Below are 8,595 nucleotides of genomic sequence, written 5' to 3' on the forward strand. Positions count from 1 at the left end.
TATATGTATATATATGTATGTATATATATATGTATATGTATGTATGTATGCATTTATGAATATGCAGATTTTGTGCCTGCACGCGTGTCTCTGTGTATGTGCGTGCACTTGTGTATGAAAGAAATTTAAGATTAATGCATAAAATTGAATTTATAATGCCTGACTATTGTTATAGCGCACTATATACATACATATATGCATTTTTCTTTGTATATATGTACACATGCTTATACATATTTACACAGGTGTATATATATATATATATATATACATATATATATATATATATATATATATGTATGTATGTATGTATGTATGTATGTAGGTAGGTAGAGGGGTATGCATGTGTGTGAATTACTTCAGAGATATACAAATAACTTCATAATTATATTTTATATACTGAACCGTTCAATACTCACAACAGGTACTCAGTTTTGTTGGAATTTGTTGCATTAGTTTAACAGAGAAGAATGGAACTGCGTTCTTAATATATACAGCTCTTGAGAGATTGGAGGGTTCTTAATGGTTCCCGTTCTGTATCATGTATAGTGGGTTCATGCTTGCTGGTAAATATATTGGAATGACGGGAATTCTAAATTTGCTGGTATTTAAAAGAATTATTATAGAAATGTTCAATCCAAAACTAGTTTGAAGGAAACACCATAGGGCACTCTCACGGTAGATGAGAGCTAGTAAACGAGGGTTGATTTGGGTTGAAGTCATTTGAAGTTATTTACTTTATAGACGCAGAAAAGTTTATGGTAAATACGATCGAAACGGACATACAGAGACGAGAAGTTGCAGCGACAGTAGCTTGGGGTTAAGTAAAATTTTCATTAGCAGTTTAGTAGAATTAAAATAAGATGCACCGAACTAGATATGTTTTATGTTTTACCTGTTACTGGTTTCGGCGAAAGACTGGAGCCATTCTAGTCTACCGACTTTCGATTTGTTCGAGTCTTCTTTCTGTACAGCTTTTGATGAAGAAGCCAGTTAGGACAGAGATTCAACTCTCAGCAAAGGTATACTGTACGTATTCGTTCAATCTAAATGAAACAACATTGTCATTGTATGAAACCTTATATCCTTATATTCGCTCATATATCTAACAATTCCATGTCCATCATGATGAATACTTGGCTAGTGTATTTAACTTTAAATCAAATTCTATTGAATCACCAACAGCATCAACAGCAACAACAGCAGCAGCAACAATCAATAAATAATAATAATAATAATAATAATAATAATAATATTAATAATAATAATAACAGCACCAGCCATTGTTATCTTGTCACTAGATGCAATCTTTTGCTTACGTACTTGCTGTATATATTATATATCATTTACTAGTAACTCGGACCGCCATTATCAGTTCCAAAAGTAGCAACATTCATTCAACTATTCTGCGATTGACGAATTAGTTGGTGTTTGAATAAAAGTAAAGAAATATAGTATAGAACCGTGTTAGTAAGCAGACGTCTCGGCATCTAACCAATATTTTATTCGCTCTGAACGCCTGTATCTCTCAATACATACATACATACATACATACACACACACACACACACACACACACACACACACACACCACACACACACACACACACACACACACACACACACACACACACACACACACACATATATATATATATATGTATATATATGCAGACAGACACGCTCACACACTTGCACAGATATACATAAATATATATACAGACACCACACACACACACACGTTATATCTATACAAGTCAAAATCTTAGGTGCGTTTCATGTTTACCGTTAATTATAGAGAATTTAATTGAATTCTTATGATGAAGGAGACGAATAATCTCAGCATAAAAATGTTCAAATAGATGCGTAAGCTTTATTATCTCATGATCCGTAGTTTGTATAAGTGCCATGGTTTATCGTTGATGTTTTTAGAGCTGTTCGTTTGGCTAGGTTAGCATTTAGCGAATGATAAATAATTGGACTTCTTAATCTCTTTTTCAGTGATATAAGGTATCTTAAGATTCCATTATTTAATATGTTCTTCGAATTTTGAAGTAACTAGATGCATTTAGATGGAGATTTGACAACTATTCCCTTGCTGAAATGTTTATGCTTAAAGTGTCGGATAATCATTGAGTAAAATATATAAATAGATATTCAAGGAACGAAGATTTCTGACGTGATTCTTTGAAAATAGGAAAGAAGATGACTGAAAATGTAGACAGAAATATCATAGGCAAACTTACTGCATTTAATTTTTATATCTAATTCTATTATTATGGCCGGGTTCCAACCCGGGCCGATGCAGAAAAGTCTATCCGCCACGCATCTTGGTCAATCATCATTGCCTGGATGTCCCGAATACATTGTAGGTCAGCGTTTGCAATCAAGTTGTCAATGTAAATGTGAGATATTTTCCTCTTCTTACATCACTATGAAGTGGATTCCCCCAACGCAGGCGCACATAATGTCCAGATAGTCGTAGGTCCCTTTGCCTAACCGTAACGGAGGATATATTCATCGCATCAACTCTAATCACATTCAGCTATAATTACAGGAACGCTTTTTCACTTCCAGTTATCAAGGATTTGTTACCACTGCATTTCTTAAGCATTATGTCCCGCATCATATTACGTAGCTACGCTGTGTATTTATGGAAGATGGGCTAAAGTTAATTTACGTGTCCTAAACCAAATTTTAAGTATTTCATTTTCTTTTTCGGATACATTGAGCGCATTAACATAGCAACTCCAAGAAGTGAAAAGCAACATCAGGTTCATGTCTTCAATCGAGTACTCAAGAGATTCAGAAATACCAGTTTCTAGAATGTAGCTAGGTCATTTATATTTAGGGCTAGAAAATCAACGAGGAAGAAATATTCTCAGGAGTCGAACATTCTCAAGATTATGACAATAAATCCACAGATCCAACAAAGGTGGAATCCTGTGACATGTAGCTGCATGTGACTACCCAACCGTCAGAGCTAGAGATGTGAGTGACATGGAAAACAAATTCTCCGCACTCACACACGCACGCACACACACGTACACACGTGTATATATATTATTTTCTATCGTTTTCTTATTTCAGCCGTTGAACTGCACACCATTTTGGAGCACCGCCTTGTGTGCATCACACACACACACACACACACACACACACATACACACACACATATACCCGCGTGCGTGAGCACACACGCACGCACGTGCACAGATGTATATACATATATGTCTGTAGACGTAGGTAGATATTTATGTATGTCTATATGTACGCACATACACTCAAAGTAAGAAGTGATAGTCTAGCCGTGAGCTTACTCAACCGCTAAAATCGGTAAAACAATTTCAACAGAAACTGTCGCACCATTTCAAATTTATGAGCAAACAGTGTATTTTATGTTGCTTTTTAACTCCAGGTCTGGTGTAGCCAACCAGTCCAATAATTAGAAGTTATTCCAGTCGTGGCTGTATCGATTTTCGTTGTTCTCCATTATTTTTTTCTTTCTTTTTTAAACAGTGAATAACCGCGATGTCTTCGTGAGATACGTTCTTCAATGTTTAGAACACTGCAATATCTTTGTGGTAAATACAGTATTTTTAATCATATTTTTCGAAGTTCAAAAGATTGCAGTAAGCATCAAATATGCAACAACGCTACGTTCGATCTCCGGGTTAATTATGTATATACAAATGATTTATAATTTTTGCTTTTTAATTTCAAATTAAATTGTAAAATACATATTTTTAGCATGCTATCAGAATCGATATCCAGCCATAGTTGCGATTAACATTAGTTCAATCATATCAGCCTTTTAAAAAGAAGTTTCTGGATCAAAATACTAAAAAGTGTGCCCAATCTCTCTTTAACTTTGACTATACATGCCGAGCGAAGCCGAACTTTGATGTATTTTTGTTTTTTGATTTACTTTTGTTCTAAATTTACACACCTTTTTGACAAATGGTGATATGAATGTTATTGACAAGTTTTTCAGCTGAAGCAGTGCAAACTTTCTGCCTGGCATTCGTCTCCTCAAGAACTATATATACACAAACACACACACACACACACACACACACACACACACACACACACACACACACACACACACACACACACACACACACACACACACACACACACACACACACACACACACACACACACACACACACACACATATATATATACATATGTGCCGATATACATAAGCCCAGCGGTTTTCATAGGATGGTTTAGAAGTTGAAAAGCTAACCCAGCCGATAAAGTCATTGGTTGGGAATGAGAGAAATTCTAGAAGAAAACGTAGTCTTTGTATATAGTCGTACTGACTAACAATCTTGTGTTTTGGTGATGGTCATCACACAGTAACTATGAAAGAAATCGAACCTAGAGCGCCTAGTAGTACAATCTGTAGAAACGACATGGACTACCTCTGTTAGAAATACAACTACTAACTTTTGCTTTTCATTTTTTTCTTTTGGTTTTGATGTTTTGAGGGAATGGTACAATATTGACTGTAATACAGTGTAAAAGAGCTGCAGGTATTGAAGTTTACATTCAACTTTGGATAACATCAAAGTCACGTAAGTCTATAAGAAATTTAAGAAAGAAAGAAAAATCAACAAAAACCATCAAATGAAACAAAATATCGAGTGAACAATAAACAATGATTGGAATAAGTTTTCCGAAGTCTGTATTGTATCGATTCGTCATTAAGCTTTGAATCGAATTTCAGCAGAAACTTATTCCATGCTAGAGCATACTTTTGTCGCCGTCAGGTGTTTACAGAAGGTTGTTAGATTTGCACAATCATTATGCTGAAGGCAAACGTAAGTCATAGTGCATTCCACTGTAAGGGAAATCTTGATGGCATATTTAAACGATTGTGAACTGAACTATTTACGATAGAAGCAAAAACTTTATTATACGAAGACATATTTAAATGTTTGAGATTACATATATACTTCTAGTGAAATAAATCATCGTATATACCAAGAGTGTAATTTAAGTACTGGAATGAAAATCGTTAATCAACGTTATTTTCGGTTTAACCTCACCCATCGGCAGATTCAATTATATGTAGCAACCATATAGAGGACGCTACGAACTTTATACATGGATAAGTTCCAATTCGATTCATATTGTTGCTAGTTTGTAACTTCTGAAAGATAATGGATCCTTCATATCAAACACCAAGTGTGGTTAAAAATTAATATTTCATTAAAGAGATGATATTGGTTTCAAATTTTGGTCCATGCCTAGCTATTTTGTGGGAGAGGTTAAGTCGATTACATCGGCATCAGTGTTTAACTGGTATTTATCTTATCGTTCCCGAAAGGAAATAAGGCATAGTAGTCCTCAGCATAATTTGAACTCAGATCAAAAAGACGGAAGAAATGACGCAGAGTATTTCAATTAGATCGTCCTCAGTGCACAACTGGTACTTAATTTGGACTACCGTGATGTTTGTTTGAAAATGAGAGATTATGACTGTAATAAAATAATGAAAGCAATATTTACTAAGCAAGTGAGCACTATCATACAAAGATATAATTAGACGTAAAAAAATATTAGAAGTGGGAATCAAATGTGTAAATATTATCAAGGGGCTAGCAGAAACCGCCCAGAGCGTGGTCTTTCTGCTAGTATACATGATAAGAAGGAAGGCAATGAACACAATATTAAGACGATAGAGGAGGGAGAGGTTTTACAACTATCATATTATTCAATACTTACAAAACGAAAGAACGTAGATGTTTTAGATGCTGGAACCCGGACCTTCATCTCCAGAAGATTGTTAGAGGTGAAAAAACTAAAAGATTGGCAAAACGTGGCTTGAAAAAACATATATAACAATGCATATATATCTTTGTGTGTGCGTGTTTGTTTGTAGGTGTGTATGTTTGTGAGTGTGTGTTTGTATGTATTTGCGTAATGAATTATTTGTTAAGCAGGGATTTCGGATGTAAATCCAGGATTTTGGCGTATAAGCAATTGTATACACATGTATATCTATTTACATTTATGGATTTGCATCAAACTATTTAATTATGCTCGTACAATTCCTTGTATAATTACGATTTAAGCTTTTGATAACTTATCACACCTATTTATATTTTCTGATTCAATGGATATGCTTGTAAAGTGTTTATATGAATGCGCGTGTATTCTAAGGTGGTGCGTGTGGTTCTGTGTGTGACTTAGATCTTTTCCAAGATGGTAGTGGTTTATGGATTAGTACAATTAAGATTATATCAATTAAGCAGAAACGACGTGTTATGGATTAGAGTAATACATGTAATTAAAACGGTGCTGCCCACTTAATTAAAACAGGAAATTGAATTCGTAGAAGAATGCGAAATGACAAAGGAGTCAGTTTGTTTAGGGAGTGATTTGGAAGTTGTGAAAGTGGACTCTTGAAAGAAACGAAATAAAAGAGAAAAATGGTGCACTGGTTTTCTATTACATGAAGTAGGATAGCTCTTTGAGTGGTTCTATTTAGTCTCTCTCCTTCTTCGAATACTTGTTTTCTCCAGCTGTTGCCTCAATGTGGTTCACCAAACACAAGTATGATCTCCGGCAGATGAAAATGATGTAAAAATAGAACAGCTCCTATCACAAATCGAAAGCACCATGTAGCACTTTCCAATCGACGCGTTTTCTAATCTACCAGTTGTTTTAAAGAAAGAAATATCTTTCTACAAATTGAAATGCTGCGCCTCAAGGGTCAATGGCAATAGAAGAAGTTGGAGGAAATTCAAAACTTTTATGACATAATATTAAGCTTTTCTATACTTCTACGAAAGAAGTGTATTATCCCCAGAAAGGTGGAAATACGCAATGAGAATTAAGTATGCCTCACTACTCTACATCGAGATTAATGACTTCAACAAATGCTGGAGGCATCATTTTAGTTGGTTGAATGTCAACAATACTATGTCAGTCATTCCAGCTTTTAGTGTGACTTCAGAAGACCAGTATTGTTGCTAATACTTAGACGGGGCATATGTCCATTGTGAAATGTACCTTTACACTGACTTAAAAAACAAAACAAAACTGGAGAACATAATTATGCTGGTGTTTAGAAAATATTCGGTCTTCAGTTGAAAAGGGGAGATGATTTTCTATTTTCTTATCATAAATAATACTCTAATTGCAGAAAATACGGTATGGCCAGAACTGGAACGCTAATAACAGTAATGGACATTATGAAACATTTCTCCTCTCAAGACAATACATGCTGCTATACAGAGTTGAAAAAGCACTCATTGACAATCTTCCATCATAAAATAACAAAATTAACACCCTTCCATCATAAAATAACAAAATTAACAACCTTCCATCATAAAATAACAATATTAACAACCTTCCATCATAAAATAACAAAATAACCTTCCATCATAAAAATCATACATCATTATCGAACTATACTTGAAATTCAAAGGTTGAACACATAGCTTCGAAAATTCGCACACAGTAACAGTGGCGAATTGGAATCGATAGCTATTTTGGTGGAGGAGTGATTAACACTACTGATTCAGATTTCCCAAAGATAGATTATCTATGGAAAGAGGGGTTACAATAGATATGGGTATAATTTATGTGAGGTGACGTATGAGAAAGGCGAGAAAGATTTCATTTATGGCGTTTCTAGTTTCCACAGGAAGAAATTGATCAATACTGATATTAAATGACAAACACCTCTCTTATTTTCTGAAGATTAGTGTAAAGTGAACAAAAATAATTAACACATGAAATACATATGTGTGTGTGTGTGTTTGTGTATGTGTATATATGTATGTATATGCATATATATGTATGTGTGTACATATGTAATATCTGTATATATGTATATTCATATGTATATCTATCTAAATATGTGTCTAGTTATGTATGTATGTATCTCTTTCCCTCTTACTCTCTCTCTATATATACATGCACACATATGTATATATGTGTATATATAATTAAATATATATATATATATATATATATATATATAATGTGTGTGTGTGTAACATTTTATTTCAACTTCTACAAAGTCAAAAGGGAAAATGATATATTGATATCTAAATTATTGTTTTGTCATTCTAAAATTAAATGGCAGCGTATCTAATGAGAAATAAATCGTCTATCTATTGTGCGTAATAATAATGCAATATTAAATTATCTTCAAAATGGCTTGTTGGTTTCATTTTTAAAATGGATCTGTTGTATAACAAAGAGCAAAATAAAGCGAGACAAAAATTGACATATAACAAAAATAGAGAATCATATTAAATGATTAGAAATCTTCAATTATTAGCAACTGAGGATAATGGAAGCTGGGTTAAATTAAGTATTATATCGAAACTAAATTGTATTCTAATTTCATTAAAGAAATTACAGTCTATTTGTGTCTTAAATTTACTGTTTTAGATATTTTTCAAAATATATTTTCGATTTTACTTACTTAATTTCACGATTCGTGAGGTAAATTATCTGCAGCGTGCAACTTGAAGATTATATAAATCACGTGTGACATTTTAAACACATACACACACACACACACACACACACACACACACACACACACACACACACACACACACA

Source organism: Octopus bimaculoides, chromosome 18 (assembly GCF_001194135.2).
Source record: "Octopus bimaculoides isolate UCB-OBI-ISO-001 chromosome 18, ASM119413v2, whole genome shotgun sequence".
Lineage (NCBI taxonomy): Eukaryota > Metazoa > Mollusca > Cephalopoda > Octopoda > Octopodidae > Octopus > Octopus bimaculoides.